We start from the raw sequence: 19,920 nt of genomic DNA, 5'->3' as shown, positions 1-19,920 counted from the left end.
GAAGGCCGATTAGGTGTTTTCTCTGTCTGTGGTAGAAATGGCTTCTCTACCTGTACCTCACGTGTTTCATGTTCTGTTGCGAAACTAAGCTATTAGTAAGGGAGAGAGAGTGTGAAAGAAAAATTCTTCCAAATTACGATTCACAGTTGGAAAGGGTAAGCACTTAAATGTTAATGACAATAACACCATTACTGCTCTGCCTGAAAAATAAATGTAGGTTTGAAGGTATCATGAATGCTATGATGAAAGAAACGGAGTATGTACCAGTATTCTGATTCAAACTCACACCTTCTGTGTGAAATGTCAAGGTCATATATCAAGTCTGTTGTGTCCTTTAAAGTATGTGTGTGTGTGTTAACAAAGTCTGGTCAGGAACGGTACTGTCTATCTTGGCTTTACCCAGAGGTTGACATTCACATTTGTATTATTTTAATTCTGACTTTTATTTATTATTATTATTTTTAAAGGCTTTAAATGTATTTTAGGAAGGTGATGCTGGAGTATGGCTCTATTTGTCAGAGAAAGTTCAAATTGAAGGCGTCAGGAACAAATCTTAGTACACCAATAAAAACGCACAGCATAACTACCTAAGATAGGGAAGGCTAAGAGCTACTGTCAGATCTTCGACATAGCAACCCTGTTCCCAAGCTTGCACCAGGCCTATCGAGAAAAGCTGTGAACGGCAACATCATAGACACAAAAGGTCACTCATTCTTGGGCAGTCCTCATCCAAGAAAAAGATGGAGGCAAAGTAACACAAGAATTAAAAAAATATATACTGAAATAAAAACCTCTAAGAGAAAATGTGTTCCTTATGATATGAAGGGGTCACATATGATACACAACAGACCTGTATGTATGGTTCTCCAGGCCCTCACCAATCAGCGTACTTCAGGAATGCACCAGACAGACTTGAAAAAGCAATATCCCAGACTTTGATTTGTTAAGAATACCACCCCTCCCTTGCCCTCTGCCTCCAGGCATACTCCCCAGAGCGGTACAGGCAGGGAAGACCTATCTATTGGGAAGAATCCATAACACTTTTCCAAGGTAGAGTTCTGGCTAGTCCAAAAAGGCCTCTTCTTTTAAAGGTTGAGGAAAACTAGACACTGCAACTTGATTTAATAACGGCGCCATTTACTTGGGGCAAATTCAGCTCTTGGAGCTGGACGGTGGAATGTAGGAGGAGTTCCATTAATTGCTCCAATTCCTTCCGTTGTAGCAGCTTGGCCGAAACGTTCAGTTGTTGGTGGGGTCAATCCCAGGGTTCCATCCGGCATCATAGAGGCAGGTCCTGGAGGAGCTGCTGGACTTCCATTTGGCACAGGAGCAGGGAGCATGGCCCCTCTATGGTTCATGCCCGTAGCGCCTCCCATGGCCGTTTGGCCCATCAGTATCTCTCATTCTCTTGCATCAGGGAAGGTTCCCAGGAGTCCTCCCTGATGTCGTCGCATCGTTTCTTGTCGCATTTCTTCCTGCCTGAGTTCTAGCTGCTTTCGTTTCTGAACCTCTCAGTTATGCAGCTCCTCCATTCTCTGGAGCTCTTCTTGATGCCTCATCACACCCTGCCTCATTAGCATAACCTGGTGCTCAGGGTGTGCTGCCTCCGTCTCCATTTCCAGCTTCTCACGAGCCTCCTTGATGTTACGGTCTACTTGCTCCTGCTGTTGCTTCTCCGTCTCAACGAGTGCCTTCCAGCGCCTGGCATACTCACATTCAAAGGACTCAGGCTGTGCAAGTCTGGGTGGCTGTTCTCGCTCCTTGTGAAATTGCTGTTTTGTTTTGGTTTGTTTTAATAACCAGCTTCTCTGGAAGTCCCTCTTCATCATCTAAGTGGTCCATAAGCTCCATAGTCACAGGCTGAGGAAATGTGGTTAGCAAGAAGGACCCTTCCCTGGAACTGTTCAGAGCTTTCCAAGCAGCTGGCTTCCCTGAGAACCAAACAATGCCTTTCCCAGAGGGCCTTCCTTGGTCATCCACAATGACCATAGCCCTCTCCACCTGACCAAACACAGAAAAGGCTTCTTCCAGCAGTTCGCTGAACGCGTACTGAGGAAGGCTGCAGACTGTAAGGGACGCACTGTGACAAGCAAAGCGCATCGCGGCTGCTTTCCATGGAGTGACATATTGTTTGTCTAGCTCCACTTTGGCAATTCCTGTTAGGGTTCCTGTTTCCAAGAGAATAAAGCCAAAGCCTTTATCCTTAAGAATGAAACCTTCGCCTGCGTTCCCATACTTCTCAAAAAGTTCCCTTATCTTCTCCTCAGTGATGTCAGGGGGAAGATTGCCCACAAAGAGACGGCTACATTGGGTGAAGGTCTTCTGTCTTGGTTTCTTAAAATTCTTTAGGCCAGTAGTCAAGTCTTCATTCTGGCTGCTCTGCTGTTGACTGTTGGTAGGCACTGGTGAGGGTGGCTGCTGCGGCTATGGCTACGGCTGCAGCTGCGGCTGCGGCTAAAGCTACGGCTTATGCTGCTGATGGTGATCCTGATGGCGTTTCCTGGGAGAATGGTTCTGCTTCTCCAGGTTAAAAGCTTTATTGCTCTGTATTTCTGCACCCTTGACTTCGATTTGAATACAGAAAAGTTTCTGTCTCCTAGTTCTCTCTAACCTCGCCTCCCTTTGCCCACAGTTCTTTATTCAGAGTAACGGCGATGTTGCACGGCCTCCACCGTCCCAAGAAAAGAGCCTAGACTTTTATTTTTTTGATATATTTTCGACTTACAGAAATGTTGCAAAGAGATATATATCTTTCCAGACTCAACCTTTGTCAGTTTTTCACATTCGTTTTCTCCTTCTAGCTCTTTCTAGAAATAGGTATATATACATTATTACTATCTGTTTCCTCGAACCATTTGAGTATTAAGTTTCAGATGCTGGCCAGTTTGTCAGTTATTACAGAGAAAATCATACATCATTAGTGTATGGTCCAAATCAACAGCTATACCCAGGCACTTTACAACCTGACTTACAGAGCCTACTTGTCCTGGATCCAATTCAGATTTACACATTTCATTTAGTCATGTAGTTGCCTTGGCTATTATAATCCTGATTATTTTAAAATTAAAAAATTAAAGTAAAGCAGTATTGCTGTAGACAGCACTTTGATATGGGTTCATCTGATGCTTCCTCTGAGTAAGACTGTGTATTTGCAGGGAACACTTTAAAATGGTTTAACATGTTGCCTTGAATTACTTCATGTTGCAGCATTTCAATAGACACACAGTGTCACTTTTGTAAGGATATTAACTCTCATTGTTCAGTTAGGAAGGGACCCCCTAGATTTCTCTCCTGTAAAGGTCATTGAAAAGGATGTTACATGTTAAGAAGTAAGTGACAACAGATTGGATTCCACTACAAACCACAACTGGATCACTGCACACTTGTGGATTCCTGGTTTACAATCGGTTACCATCATTGTGTATTTTGATGCTGAGTTGGTTCGGCCAGGAGACTCTCCTCCTTGAAGCTGGTGTCCCTGTCCTTTTGACGTGACTCAAGATTCCTAGAGCAGTTCTAAACCTTACCCCACAAAAGCATGTTACAGTCTCTGTCTTCTTTTACTCTCTTTGTCTAAGAGCACACATTAGTCATCTCTTCACATCTTCCTTTCCTTTGCATGTCGAACGGCTTTCAAACACCGGGGTGTGTATGCTAGAAATAGTGTTCTTGGAAGGGGTGCCATCGTATAGTTTGCGTTGTTCTGGAATCAGCAGTAGCAGTGGCACTTGGAGACCTAGTAGAGTGACGCTCAGGTGCTTACAGACCTAGGGAGTCAGACACCAAGATGGAAGGGGGAACACAATAATGTGAGCTTTCACAAGTCCTCCAGGTGATTCTAATATGTGGTGTGTGTGTGTGTGTGTGTGTGTGTGTGTGTGTGTAGAGAGAGAGAGAGAGAGAGAGAGAGAGAGAGAGAGAGAGAGAGAGAGCATAGGGAAAAAGAAGAGAGAAACTGGGGAAACACTCTTGGGAAACTCTGAAATTTTCTGATCAGAAGAAACAGACCATCAAAGGACAAACTGGAGAATACATAATATTCCCAACAGGCACAACAGTTAAACACAAAGAAATTTCAGGGTTTCTTGTAGGCCTAGGATAGAAGATATATGACATTTGTGAAATGGTTCAGTGGTCTAATGACAATGGAATTCAGATTCAGGAAGGTGAAGAGCTGAGTGGAGGACGAGGAAATAGAGAAGATATTTACCGCTATTTGTGGAACTTGGCTTGGAACCTGAGTCCAAACTAAGAGTTAGTGGTACAGAGATAACAGTGAGTCCATGCAAGTCTCATTTTTAAGTAGGAGTGAAATAAAACATTTAAATATGAAGGGGAAACATTTAAATATAAAGGAAATATTTTTGTATGTGAAGGCTACAAAATTTTTTTTCTGTAAAAATTAAAAAAAAATACAGAGGATGGGATCAAAGTAGAGATGTTAACTTCAAGAGGGAACATAGTTGGGGGCTGGAGATAATGATAACGGCAGAGTAGGATTAGATAGTATGTTGCTGTTGGAGCAGTGAGTCCCTGGTTGGTGGTGCCTCATTTCTCTCTACAGCAGGAAGTAGAAGCAATGGGAGGAGTTGAGGAAGGACTGTTTCAATACTTGAAATTAGCAAATAAATTTCAATGTAGGTACGTACAGGGTATTATTATAGGGATCCATGGGCTGAGAGGATATTGGTAATGAATTTGGCAATTATGAAGTTATGAAGGAATCAATCCACTTTGATGTGGAAGTCTTTCTTGAGCATTCACATGCTTGTGTCTAAGTGTGGGTAAATGTTCATTTATGCCTGGGATTTTTTCTGTATGAATGCAATGGGATGGCAGAGGATCAAAATGCCCACAACCCCCTCAGAGAGATATGCAATGCAATGTCATCTAAGTAATGTAAGAATTAAGAGTTATGAAAGTAGAGAGGTTTATGGATTGGGGGAAAGATTGATCAATGATCCAAAGGAGAAATGAGATTGGAATGTGGTGTGTTCATGATAGTGATTTTGGATATTGGAGCTGTTTTGGATCTGATGATGTAAATAGATCGCTGAAGACAAGTGTCTTACTACTGTTCTATTGCTTTGAAGAGTCAACCATGACCAAGGTAGCTTATAATAGAGAACATTTAACTGGGGACTTGTAGGCATAAGGTTATTTGTATAATTCAAATTCTGATCTCTGTACCACCAATATATGGTTATAATCCTTGCTCTGGGAATCTCCTGGCTCAATGTCGTGTAAGCACTGCTCCCTACTTGTCTCATGATATGCCAATAAAGGAGCTTACAGCCAATCACTGAGCAGGGGAGGGAATAGGGACGGACTTCCTGCCAGCCAGGTGATAAGGAGTTAGAAAAGAAAGTAGGGGAGTCAGTCACAGGAGAGGTCCAGGTGACACCAAGAGAGAGAGAGCTGGAGCAGGGAAAGCTACAAAGTCTAAGTGTTTCTGGGATATAAACTGTGAAGAAACTAAATTAGCTTAGAGGGTTAAGAATAGTGTAATAACTGCTCAGTTATTGTGTTATGAAGCTTATTATTGAGCAAATATACAAGAGTCTCAATTAGTGTGATAGCTGGGTTAACAGAGAAAGAGAAAAACACACACAGATTTTGTAAAAATAGCATTAACAGGGACTTGCTTACAGTTTCAGAGGATTAGTCCATAATCATCATGGTGGGAGGCATGATAGCAGGCAGACAGGCAAGCAGGGCAATGCAGTATTAGCTGAGAGCTGACATCTTATCTGCAAAAGGAAGGCAGAGAGCTCAACAAGGCCACACCCCTAATCCTTCCTAAGTAGTTCACAATCTGGGAACTAAATATTCAAATATGTGATCCCATGGGGCCATTTTCATTCAAACCACCATGACAAGTGCTATGGGAGGCCACTAGGGATCATGAGGCTGAGTAACAAAAACCATGGGGCTTCCCGAATAGATGGCATTTAGGTCTTGGACCAGTGATATGCATCACAGCCAGGAATGAATTAACCGTTCTGAGATAGCCTTAGAGTACCCAAAAAAGGAGGAAAGGCTGAAGTTCTCCATTTTGAGATTTGTACACTTTATATCACATTTGAATGTTTGTTACATGCAAGTATTGATGGTTCTATTTATTGTGCTCAGTTTTCTTCCAATCCCTCTCTTCTTCCCACGGAATTGTTTAAATGATTTATAAAGCTTATAACTACCAGTTTCTCTAAATTAATGAATCATTTTAAAATGAATTGAAAGATACAGGACTTCAGTTTTTGAAAATTTTCATTTTTATTAGCTCTCTGAGAGTTTTATATAATTTAAAAAATTATTGATTGAATCTTATGAAATATTTATTATTACTTTTTATATTTTGAGACTATAACAAAATTCCATTTTCCTCTTCTGTTTCCTCCCTTCAAAGCCCTCCCATATATCCTTTCTTGCTTTCTTTCAAATACAAGGCCACTTTAGAATGTTTGGTCAAGGCTTCCTGGATCTTCCCATTTCCCCTTCAGCATGTCTTTTACTGTTGCCCATATTCTTCTCATGTGTGGGCAGTCACGGGGCTGAGACTTAATGAGCGCAGCTTTTGACTTTACTAGGAGACATGCTTTCACTGCAAACTCACCGTTTCTTTGGCTCCTAAAATCTTTCTGTCCCCACTTCCACAGTTTACTTTCCTTCTCCCACCTCTACCTAGATCCACCTCACTTTCCTTTGTGTGTGTGTGTGTTTTTTTTAATCCTTCAAGACCAATTTGTGCTACCCAAATATTCTTGGATGTGTGGTCTTCCGCTGGAGAGTATTCAGCTTGCCTGGGGCTTACACACTTAGAGGAAATGCTTTTACCCCTCTCCCAGCAGCTAACAATTGTCCAAAGTTTGCAAGATAGGGGTGGGGATATGTGCCCCTCTCTCTTCTCTCTCCTGCCATTCGGTCTGGTTTTGGCTTGTACAGGACTTGTTCATGTGGTCCCAGTCACTTTGAGTTCATATGTGTGTGAACTCATGTCTGCCCTCCTGTGTCCAAGAGACACTGTTTTCTTGTGTTCCATTGCATCATGTTCTTACGCTCTTTCCACTCTATCCTCCTCTGCAATGATATCTGAGTGCTCCCTCCCTCCTTCCCTCCCTCCTCTCTCCTCCCTCCCTCCCTCCTTCTCTGTGTCTGTGTATGTAGTACATATGCTTTCTCTAGGGATGAACAATTTTTGGTCTCTTATTCTCTGCACATATTTTTCATTGTGTTCATCATCATCTTTTGCAAATGGGAGCTCCTCGGATGAGAGATTCTATGGGTATAATGATAAATCGTTATGAGTCAGTTTAGTATCATGTTCGTTTAGTTGACTGGTACCAGGTTGTCCCCTAGGTCTCACGACTTGTCTGGCGAGAGGTTCTTAGCTCCTTCTAGACAGCAGAGGCTAACTTATAAAAAGCCCAGTGCCAAGAATCGATTGTGGAGATGTTGGCCAGTAGCATACCATGAACTCCCAAGTACTACAAGCTTGTTTACGCCTTAGAACTTGATGGTATAATCCCATTTCTGAAGCCAGCCTTTTTACTGTTGTATATGTGTTATAGATAATGATGAGTTTCCTAAAGATATTTTAATATAAGTATATCATGTACTTTGATCTGCTATACCCCTTCTCCCTCCAGCAAGTCCCTTTTCTTAACTGATAGTCTCAGTTTTATTTTCACATCACATATATACATAACATCACACATCTATAGTATGTATCTATATAAAATCTGGATTCCACAAATGATAGAAATCATTCCATATTTATCCTCGAGAGTCTGACTTATTTCACCTAGTACCATGATATGCAGTATTATTCACCTTCTTGAAGATGATATGATTTTGTTTTTTATTACTGAATAAGGTTCAATAAGTAGTAGTTATTTGATTTTTTATATTAGAAGCTTTTATATTGCTCATATCAAATAAAACATTAATGCATACTAGTGTTATAGCTTACTAACTCATGACATGTTCTTTGCTTGCTTAGTCAAGAGAGACAAATTTCATGGCATATTCATACTTAATGAAAAAAATACAGATACATGGGTATACAGTACACACACACACACACACACACACACACACACACACACACGTTGATTTATTGACTGGGATTTCTATTGTCTCGTCGAGTTTATATTTTTGGTTAAGTTATTTGCTACACCAGCAAGCTATAGCATTATTGTAATACTTTAAACTATTTAATAAATATAATTAAAGTTTGTTCCTTTCAAAATTTATTTATGAAACACAATGGCTGAGCATTCAACCTTAGTTGTCAGGAAGTTCAGATTTATAGTTCTTGCTTCCTACCATCCTGAGTTTTCCTAAATTTATGCTTTCCTTTGGCAGTAATTCACATCTACCTGCAGAGAATATATGGTATCTCTCTCTGCAAAACATATTTCTAAAAGTACCCATAGAGTGGACAGACTATTTGACTTACTGATGTTACTGGGATCATGGTCCATTGGTACATTTCTTAACTCATTTGCACTTTGCTGATCACCAATAACTTTACATTAATATAAGGTTTAGTGCAGTATCCTTTGGGGTTACTTTTATTATTTGTAAAACGTGCAGTGTTATAAATATTGTCATGTTTGGAGGACAATAACTTAGTGAGATTCAGCTTTCTTCATAAACAAATTTTACTTGCAAACTGTATTGGCCACAACTTCAGTCCCCGTGCTTACCTACATTTTTCTTCATAAATAAGCTTTGTTAGGGTTCTGTAATATATATGCACATATATTAATGCAATATATAATATATAAATATATACATACATTAAGCTCTAATTTAAAGAAACAAACCACTATAAACTCTGGAGTTTTATTTGAGAGCTTTACATTTTGTTACCAAATTGTTTGACACTTATGATGTCTTATTTTTCAAAATTGAAATGGAGTGGTATTAGAGACAAGATATGAATATTATCAGCCACCTCAATTTTTGATGTAGTCTCCATCTTTTCCCCTCTGTGTAGCCTTGGTTGTCTGGGCTCACTTTGTAGACCAGGCTGACCTCGAACACACACAAATTCTCCTGCCTCTGCCTCCCAGAGTGCTGGGATTGTAGGCATGTTCCACTGCACATAGTTCCATTTTTGTCCAAGGTGTTAAGTTTCAACATTACTCTGGGAAGGAACAAAATATTTAAACCATACTACGTTTTTTCCCCTAGAAGTCAATTTATGGGGGAAGGTCTTGAACATTCTAGATTTGGGGATTTGGATAGCTCAGCCTACACTGAGTACTTTAGTTGCTATAAGTTAATTGATTATAGAATTGCTTAGAAATCTGAGCGCGTATACATGGTTATCCTGTTAAATATGACGGAAAACAGCACTTACTGTCAAGCAGAAACAAACAAATGAACAAACCAAACCAGGTAGATCACAAGAGGATGAATTCAAGATCGATGGCCTTTTTGCTTTGTCTGAGGTATTTATCAGGATGCTTAAAGTTGAGAACCCTTTTACTCAAACTAGAGGAGAAATAGTAATGATAATTTTTTTTTGGTGGTGGTGTGGGGGAGCTAATGCAATGACTAGTCTTCATTATAGAGAGAAACTTTCTATGGCATTCTGAAAGGAACACAGGGCTCAGTGGGACAGCTGGTGAGGCACCAGCTTGTAGTGGCTTCCACAATTTGGCCATCGCTGACTCTTGCCTTTGTGCAACCAAAAGCAGATGGCAGTATTGTTCTCCTCACAGATGCATCTCACTATTCGCTTGCTGATAATGGATGGGATCTTTCTTGGTGCCTGAAGGTGCCTTTGTAGGTAGCATATTGTATGGATCCAGACCCTTCTGTGTGCCTGTTATGACCTCGCTCTTCAGCCTGGTGGTCTGTCTGCCTGTTATCGGTAGGATCACCACTTCCAGAAGTCATGGAGCGTGCTTGCAGCTGCGTCACGGGTCCTGTGAGTCCTCAGAGTACCTACTCGGTGAAGTAACCTTGAAGCCATCTTGCCAGAGACAAGCAGATGCACTTCTGGGAACCGGTAATGATAATTTTTAGGAAACATATTTTTCTGATACTTCTGATGAATGAAGGAAGATCGCTTTATGGGGGATTCATGTAGACTGGACACATGAAGACTTAGAATATATTTTCCAAGGAAGATGGCATTACTAGTTTCTTCCTTAAAGTTTCCAGATCAATTTACCAAAAGCAAGTCTATATGCAAAGTTAATGTGTATCAAATAATTAATTAGAATGTGTTTTAATTCAATTGTAGGATTATTAATTTGGATGTGTGAGGAAGTTTTATGTCTTCTATCATGAGTAATAACCAATTGGGCTGTCTGATTTGGCAGGGGACTTTTTTTTTTTAATGACATAACCTTTGAGAGTAATAAATTTTCTGGACACTAGTCAGAGAGCTTCTTTAGGCTGCTGCATGGCTAGCTGGACGTCCAATGCGTCTTTCTTGGTGAGACTCACCTTGGTCAAGTGAAAAATGTCATTGTGTATCAGCTTCAAGTTTTATTCCAGCTCAGGCCACCAACATAAGGAAATTGATTTAGAGAGAACATGGAAAGATTTCTTTAGCATTAATCAAAGAATGTTGTGTTTGAGTCAAAATAATTAGCTTTATTTTATATGAACAAAGCTTCAGGTCCCAATCAAGATGTTAACTGTAACAACAACGATAGCAGCAAAAACAATGAGACATTTCATTTTCATTTGTGTTTTACAGAAAAAAAATAATGCTGTAAACCAAAGTAAATTCCTGGGATATTTTTCTTCACATTGGTCTTAGGTCTTTGTCCTCAAGTTTTCATATTCTTGTCATCATCACTTTAAAATCAGTTTTGTAAATCAATTGTGTCTCCTCCCTTCTGTTCTTTATCTCACTTGAGTATATTTCATGTTTACTGTGGTCCTGGCACTTTCAGAGGTCCTGAGGGACTATTGAAAAAAGACTGAAAAGGTGAAGGTGTTAATACTTATTTTTACCTGCTTAACTGCAATCACAATAGAAAAATAAAAGAGCCCAAAGAAAGGCACAAGAATCAGAGACCCACTTGTTTACATATTTAGGGGCCTAATAAAAGTACTAAACTGAAAGTGATAGTATATATGCAGAGGACCTGGTGCAGAGCTGTGTAGACCCTGTGCTTGCTGCTTTATTCTCTGTAGGCTCAACTTTCTTAATTATATTTTATTATGAACTTATCAAATGAGTGTACCTCTCTTATAACCCGACTAGCATAAACCTGAGGAAGAGAAGATTAAAGAAATAAAAATGAAACCTTATGGGTATCAGTTCCTAGGAACGAGTCTCCTAGCACTGTCAGCAGGATTTCTTCTGCTGAGTCCTGGAGCAACTGGAACCTGAACATCTGCCAGAGCCTGGAGCAGCAGCTGAAGCTCCGGAGCCCCGAAGCCTTCACTGGAGTGGGTCTCTCGAGGAGCATCTTGAAAGTCAGCTATGAACAGCCACTCAATCCCAAGTCTTCAAAGACCCCCACCTCCTCTTTTTGGCTCACATTTATATCTCCTCTCAGAATTTGTTCAAGGATGTTTTTCAGCTGGTAACAGCCAGGCTTCCCCACAAAGTGGTTCGACTTCTAAGGGAGTAAACATCACCTGTTTTCTCACAAGTCTGCTCCTCATCCCACACTGGGGATCTAAACAAAAACATGCTTATCTCTTCTTCAATTCTTTGTGAGTTCACATGAGTTTTGCTTGGATGTTTTAAAGGGCTTTGCTCTCTGGTGTCTTCTGTCCCCTGTGTCCTCCCTCATTCTGCCTCATCTTCCATGTGTTTCCCTGAACTTTGAGAGGAGGGATCTGATAGAAACATATTGTTTAGAGCTGTGTGTACCACAGCCTGCTCCCTTCTGTATAATGTCTGTCCGTGGGTCTCTGCATCTGTTCTCATCTGCTATTGATGGCTCTCTGTTGATGACTGAATAAGGGATTTGTCTTTGAGTATAGCAGAATATCATTACGGGCCATTTTATGGTTACTTTTTTTTCAGACCAGTAATATTTGGTTTTGTATCTGGTTCTTGGTCACCATGCAGTGTCAGGTATGTGTTCCATCTCATGGAGTGGACCTTAAGTCAATTCAGACATCGGTTGGTTGGCTACTTCCAAATGGTTTGTATCACCATGACCCTGGTATATTTTGCAGGCAGGACAGATATTAGATCTAAGGTTTTTGTGGTTGGGTTGGTGTTTATGCTTCTCTTTTGGTAACCTCCAGCATCCCTTTCCATGTCACAGACACTAGAACACCAGAGTGAAGGTTCTGTGTAGGTACCAGCTTGCCCTCTCCATGTTTAATGAGTTGTGTAAGTATTGTCTTCAGCAATTGGGACCTTGTTGTCAATTATGGAGAACAACCTTTTGTCATGGCAACAGACTGGGTTGTTAGGGGATTTCCACTGGACCCTTTTGGTCAAAAACTGAACTGGATGAAACCAAGTTCTGGTACTGGAAGCTTCATTTGCTGGTAAGAGAGGGCCAACAAGGGCCTCATCCCTCTAGTTATTTAAAGACTTCATTAGGATCATCTTCATATATCATACGATATTTCCATACCATCCCTTAAATATCCTCAGTTCTAGCTGTCTCTCCTCTTATTCCCTCCCTCAATCTCTTCTTCCCTCCTCATTCTTACCTGATTCTCCCATGCTTGCCCCCACACTCTGCTCCCGTCCACCCATAAAATCTACTCTATTTCCTCACCCAGGGAGATCCCTGTGTCCCCTCTAGTCTCTTCCTGTATTCCTAACCTTTTAGGGGCTATGGATTGTAGCTTGGTTATAATTGATTTATAATCAGATATAAGTAATACTCAGCTATAAACAATACCGTATTTATTTTTTCTGGGTCTTCAGGTTAGATTTTTCTAGTTCTACCCATTTGCTTGCAAATTTCATAATGTCATTCTTTTTAAGAGCCAAGAAATACTCCGTTGTGTGAATTTTTAAATCCATTTTCTTTATTCTAATGTTGAGGGACATGTAGGTTGTGTTCAATCTTTGGCTATTTTCAATAGAGCATCAATGAATATGGTTGAACAAGTGTCCCTTTGGTAGGGTAAAGTGTCGTTAGATATATGCCTAAGAATGATATAACTGGATATTGAGGTAGTTGGAGTCCCATTTTCTGAGGAACTGCCACACTGATTTCCATAGTGGCTGCACAAGTTTGTACTCCGACTAGCAACAGAGGAGTGTTCCACGAGCTCCACATCCTGCCAACATCAGGTGTTGGTTGTATAGTGATCTTAGCCATTCCAACAGGTATAAGATGGACTCTAAAAGAAATTTTGACTTGCATTTCCCTTATGGCTAAAGATGTTGAACATTTCTTTAAGTGTTTCTCGCCTATTTGAGATTCTTCTATTGAGAACTGTTTAGATCTGCACCCTATTAAATTTCTTGATATCAAGTTTCTTGAGTTCTTTATATATTTTGTATATTTTTCCCTCTAATAGATGTAGAGATGGTAAAAATCTTTTCCCATTCTGTAGACTACTGATTTGTATGAATAAGTTTTTAGTTTCATGAGGTCACACTTATTTGTTGATCTTAGTGTTTGTTAACAGTGTTCTGTTCACGAAGTCTTCTGTGCCAATGAGTTCAAAGCTATTCCTCACTTTTTCATCTGTCAGGTTCAGTGTATCTAGTTTTATGTTTGGGTCTTTGATTCACTTGGAGTTGAATTTTGTGCAGGGTAGTAAATATGGGTCTATTTGTATTATTCTACATGCAGACATACAGTTTGTCCAGCATTATTTGTTGAAGATGTTCTTTGGTGTGCATATATGTGTGTTTTAAGTGTGTATTTTTGGCTTCTTTATTTAAAAAAAATCAGGTATCCATAGATGTGTGAGTTTATATCTGCTTCTTCAATTCAATTCCATTAATCAACAAGTTTGTTTTTACAACAATACCATGCAGTTTTTATTACTATAGCTTTGTAGTATAACTTGAGATGAGGAATGGTGAGGCCTCCCGCAATTCTTTCAGTATTGTTTTAGCGCTCTCTCTCTCTCTCTCTCTCTCTCTCTCTCTCTCTCTCTCTCTGTGTGTGTGTGTGTAAATGTGTGCATGTGTGTGTTGCCATATGGAATTGCGAATTGTCATAGTCTTTCAAGGGCTCTAAAGAATTGTGTTGGAATTTTGAGGAGGATTGCATAAATCTGTAGATTGCTTTTGATAAAGTGGACATTTTTTCCTATGTTAATCCTGCTGATCCATGAGCATGGGAGAGATTTACATTTTCTCATATCTTCTTTAATTTCTTTCTTAAAAGATTTGAAGTTTTTATCAGACAGGTATTTAACTTGCTTGGTTAAAGTAACCCCAAGATATTTTTATATCTTTTGAGATTATTGTGGAAGGTGTTTTCCCAGGTTTCTTTGTCAGTACATTTGTCATTTGTATATATAGGAGGGCTACTGATTTTTGATAGTAGAGTATGAAGTTGCTTTGCTGAAAGTATATCAGCAGTAGGAGATCCATGGTAGAATTTTAAGGGTTACTTATGTGTACTATTATATCATATGAAAATAAAGGTACTTCTATTTTTTCTTTTCCAGTTTGATCTTCAGTTGCCTTATTGCTCTGAATAAGATTTCAAACACTATATAGAAAGGTATGGCAAGAATGGATAATCTTGTTTAGTATAATTGCTTTGAGTTTCTCTCCATTTAAGTTGATGTTGGCAAGCTGGGCATGGTGGTGCACACCTTTAATCCCAGCACTCAGGAGGCAGAGACAGGCAGAGGCTGTGAATTCAAGGCCAGCTTGGTCTAAAAAGTGAGTCCAAGACAGCCAAGGCTACACAGAGAAAACCTGTGTTGAAAAACCAAAACCAAAACAAACCAAACCAAAACAAAAAAACCAATAAACAAAATAAGTTGACTTTGGCTATGGGCTTGCTATATATAGACCTGTTTTATGTTTTGGTATGTTGCTTGTATCCCTTATCTCTCCAGAACTTTTATCTTGAAGGGGTGTTAGATTTTGTCAAAGGCCATTTCTGTATCTAATGAGATGATCATGTGTTCCTTGGTCCTACATGATCAGTTTGCTTACATGATGATTCACATTTACTGTTTTTCATATATTAAACAATCCCTGAGTCCCTGGGATGAAGCCTACTTGATCATAGTGAATGATCTTTTTGATGTGTTCTTGGATTTGGTTGCAAGTATTTTATTGGGTATTTTTGCATCTGTTTTTAAGGGAAATTAATCTGTAATTTTCTTTCTTCATTGTATTTTTGTGTGGTTTTGGTATCAGGGTAACCTCATAGACTGAATTTGAACAGGAACATATTTTAATGGTCACTGAGTTGTATAATTTCAGTTTTATTACTATTATCTTAAACTCCTTAAGCAATGTAATTTTTGATCTTTTTTTTGCTGTGTAATACAGTTTCTTTTTTCATTTTTTTGATGTTTTCCTCTTTTTTAAACATCTAGCTCCAATATCTTTAATCTAACATCAGTAGGGTAGGCCAGATACTACAACTTTATTGAACTTTCTGGGTCACGTAGCTGACATTGCAGAGGACTTTGATTTAATTTCCCTGTGCCCATGTTTGCAAAGATCTAGGTACCAAATCCTCACTGAGTTGAAGTTTTATACAGAAGTATAGGCATTTTCTAATTTCAACCCTGAGTGAAAAGCTAACATTTTCTGTACCACAAGAGCTCAGCATACAGAAAGATCGCTTTCCTCTTTTGGGGTGGGGAGGGATGTGTACTTCATCACACAGGATCTATGTGAACTGACTTGACACCTTCAAGGAGTCAGACACACACACACACACACACACACACACACACACACACACACAGAGGTCAAACTCCTTAAATGGGGAAAAGAGTCCCAGAAAGATGGCTGCCCTTTGGGACAGCTGAGTGGCCATCTGCCAGCACATGGTCTGCGTAATGGTCCTTTCATTTCTGGAGATGCTGAGAAGTAGTTAATGATACTGAAAAGTAGCGCATATGAATCAATTTCATCACTTTGTACTCATCATTAATTATCTTCACTCACATATCTAAAAGTAATTACACACGAAGAAAAGATGTAGTGAATTTAAATAATAACTACTTCAAGGGAGCCGAGAAGGTTAATTTTATGTTAAGCCATTTGCCTCTGATAATTAGTTTGATGATACTGAAGTTCATATAAAATAAATGAGGTTGAAATATATTTAATTCAAGTTAAAAATAAGATATAATATGCTAGAATAAGGCAGTGGTGATTATATGTTAGATTTGGGAAAGGAGGAAAGGAAGCTGACTTCAAAGGTGTTGCGTGTGGGCACTCACACAAATTATGCTGTTTCCCGTATAATTAGAAATTTCTAGAAAATAACAAGCTTTGTTCTAAGAGAAAAGCCTGGAGGTGATTCATTAAGGCAGATTTTTATTTTCATCTTAAGGCTTTTAGAGACCATCTCTGTACCAGACTAAGAAAAGCCTATTACAATACAGGGCATCACCCTTGTGCAAGCACTGAATAGGGTGCATACTTTTTATTTTTATATTCTCTCTGTTTTAAATGTTGTTATATCTTACTTGCATAATAAGGCAGCATGGGAGCTTGGGAGTCACACCCTTGTAGGACCTGGTGGAGCTTATTAGTGAGTGCATGGATTGCTTAGTGTCTTAGTAGGGGCAAAAAATGTAATAATTTCTGAAAACAGATTTATGTATTAAAAAAACTCAACCAAATTAAGTTTGTTAAGCTTTGTGTGATGTCTTGATATTCTCTCATTTGATGAGTATACATGTAGGTCTAATGTCTTCCTGGGTCCAGAGACTCTTTAAGGACTAATCAGTATTCTTTTTAAATGTCTATTGGTGTTCTTCACTTTACGAAAGACTGTTTAATTTTAATGGAGTCACAGTAGACTACTTATGCTTTTTGTTTATGTCCTATAGTACAGGGCTAGCCTCTGGATAAAACTTTTACCACTTTCAGGAATTCTGCTGGGCCAGCTCATAAAAAAGCAGCTCAATTGGGCCTGGTGCCTGGTGGCTGGTCAGCTTCTCTCTCAGGAGGTGAGATCTGGAGGGTTGTGGGGCCTTCACTGTAGGATCCAACAACCCTGCCCAACCAGTTGTATGAAGTTCTGTCCTAATTGCACGTGGTGGTCTTGGGAGAATGCCTAGAGAACTTAGGTATCAGAGGTGGCCATGAGGAAGCCGTCATTCCTTCCAGGACGACTGCTTTAAGATTACATATGTTCCTGCTCAGCAAGTAAGCCTAATGCACTCATTGGTTCTCTGGAGTGAACTTTGGTGGAACTGCACCTTTCTTTCTTGGTGGTAATTAGTGGGAGGGGTAGATAACATTTATGTTTCCCCCAGAGAAGGGATTTTAGCAACATATGGTGAGTTTTCCTTCCCAGTATTTTACACCAGATATGTTATGTTTTTATATGAAAATTAAATCCCCTTTTTTTTGTCAACATAGAGTTAGTTCCTTAAAAAACAAATTTGAAACTTTTAAGAATCCACTTTACATCCTGATTGTAGCCCCCTTCTTCCTTTCTCCTTGGTCCCACCCTCCCTCCTTCATGCCCCCTCCACCACCTCCCCTAGTCCTCAGAAAGGGGGAGCCTTCCTCCCCTATCATTGGACCCCAGCCTATCCAGTTTCATCTGGATTGCCTGCCTGCATCCTCTTCCTCTGTAGTCTGGCAAGTCCACCCTTCCAGGGGGAAGTGATCCACAAGTGGGTAGCAATTCATGTCAGAAGTAGTCCCTACTCTCCATATTATGGGACCCACAAGGACACTGTGCTGCCTATCTACTACATCTACTCAGGGGGTCTATGTCCTCACCATGCATGGTCCTTGGTCAGCGCATCAGTCTCTGCAGGTTCCCCTGGGCCCAGATTTGTTGGCTCCATTGGTCTCCTTGTGGAGCTCCTGCCCCCTTCTGGTCCTTCTATCCCCCCAACTCTTCCATAAGATTTCCTACAGTCATTTCTAGTTCAATCCATTTGTCCACAAATTTCAGGAATTCCTTGTTTTTAATAGTTGAGTAGTATTCCATAGTGTAAATGTACCACAGTTTCTTTATCCATTCTTCTACTGAGGGACACTTAGGCTGTTTCCATGTTCTGGCTATTATGATTAAGGCTGCTATGAACATGGTTAAGCATATGTCCTTGTTGTGTGCTGGAGCATCTTCTGGTTATTTCCAAGGAGTGGAATAGCTGGGTCTTGAGGAAGCCTTATTCCCAGTTTTCTGAGATAGTGCCAGATAGATTTCCAAAGTAGTTGTACTAGTTTACATTCCCACCAGCAATGAAGGAGTGTTCCTCTCTCTCCACATCCTCACCAGCATGTGGTGTTGCTTGAATTTTTTATCTTAGTTATTCTGATGGGTGTAAGATGGAGTCTCAGAGTGGTTTTGATTTGCATTTCCCTGATGACTAAGGATGTTGAACATTTCTTTGAGTGGTTCTCAGCCATTTGATATTCTTCTGTTGAGACTTCTCTGTTTAGTTCTGAGCCCCCATTTCTTAATTGGGTTATTTGGTTTGGTGGTGTTTAATTTCTTGAGTTCTTTATATATTTTGGATATTAGACCTTTGTCAGATATAGCGTTGGTGACGATCTTTTCCCAGAAGCACAAAGAGTCAAATGGTGTATACTTACTTATATCTGGACACTAGTTCAAGGGAATGTCCCATGAAAGTCTTCACTCACCAGGAAAGTGGGACAGAGGGGAGGACATCTTATTGGGACTCTAGGTGAGAGAAGCATAGGAGAATGGGGAAGTAGAAGAATCCAGAGGTTCCTAGAAGCCTACAAGAAGAACATTATGACGGGTCTGGGCCCAGCGGTCTTGCTCAAACTATGGCACCAGCCAAGGACAATACGTGCAATAAACTTCAAACCCCTACCCAGATCTAGCCAATGGACAGGACATTCTCTACAGCTGAGTGGAGAGTCGGGTATGACTTTCACACGAACTCTGGTGCCTCATATTTGACCATGTCCCCTGGATGGGGAGGCCTGGTGGCACTCAGAGGAAGGATAGCAGACTACCAAGAAGAGACTTGATACCCTATGAGCATATACAGGGGGAGGAGGTCCCCTCAGTCACAGTCATAGGGGAGGGGAATAAGGGAAAAGTGGGAAGAAGGGAGGAATGGGAGGATACAAGGGATGGGATAACAATTGAGATGTAATATGAATAAATTAATTATATATATAAAGATTTCCTTCGCTCTACCCCAAAGTTTGTCTGCAAGTCTAAGCATCTGCTTCGACCTTCCCACTGGGCTGAATCTTTCAGAGAACCACTATGTTCGGCTCTGTCCTGTTTTTTCTCTTTAAATGCTTCCAGTGTCTATTCTATTTGCCCTTCTGAATGAAAATTAAGGATCCTCCCTAGGGTCCTTCTTTTTATTTAGCTTCTTTAGGTTTGTGTATTGTAGTGTGCTTATCCTTTATTATATGACTAACATCCATTTATAAGTGAGTATATATCATGTGTGTCATGATGATCATTTCTTGTTCCATTCATTTACCTGCAAATGTCATGACTACCTTGTTTTTAATAGCAAGATCATAGAAGAAAACTTTTAAAATGAGAATATATTTAGTATTTTATACTTCTATATAAATTACAAACATGCAAATATATAATTACTGACATGCCTGAATTTGTCTTACTTGTTTACGTTCTTGGCTCATATACTCTTTGTTTCCTTTTTTGCACTGCTTGTCAGTTTTGTAGTGTTTCACTTTAACTACTCTTTTGGCATTTCCCAAAATCCCTTGGTGTTACATTTCACTGATAACTTTAAGGATTGCAACACATCATTTTATTACAACTTGCCTTGAACATGGGAAAGTTTCCATAGTATATTTCCTGAGTCTCTCAGAGGTCCATGTACTAAACT

General features: G+C 39.8%; 1 pseudogene across 1 annotated transcript; it reads right to left on the bottom strand.

Moving 5' to 3' along the window:
- Window positions 1-955: 955 nt before the first annotated feature.
- On the bottom strand, window positions 956-12,664 carry LOC311595791 (non-POU domain-containing octamer-binding protein-like; annotated as a pseudogene). The gene is made up of 3 exons: window positions 12,652-12,664; window positions 2,465-2,564; window positions 956-2,424 (listed from the first exon to the last, which is right to left on the bottom strand). The product of its transcript is annotated as a non-POU domain-containing octamer-binding protein-like (transcript).
- Between the last annotated feature and the right edge of the window lie 7,256 nt (window positions 12,665-19,920).

Source organism: Acomys minous (genome assembly GCF_964271855.1).
Source record: "Acomys minous genome assembly, chromosome: 4".
Taxonomy (NCBI): Eukaryota; Metazoa; Chordata; class Mammalia; order Rodentia; family Muridae; genus Acomys; species Acomys minous.
This window is presented reverse-complemented; position numbering and strand designations above follow the sequence as displayed.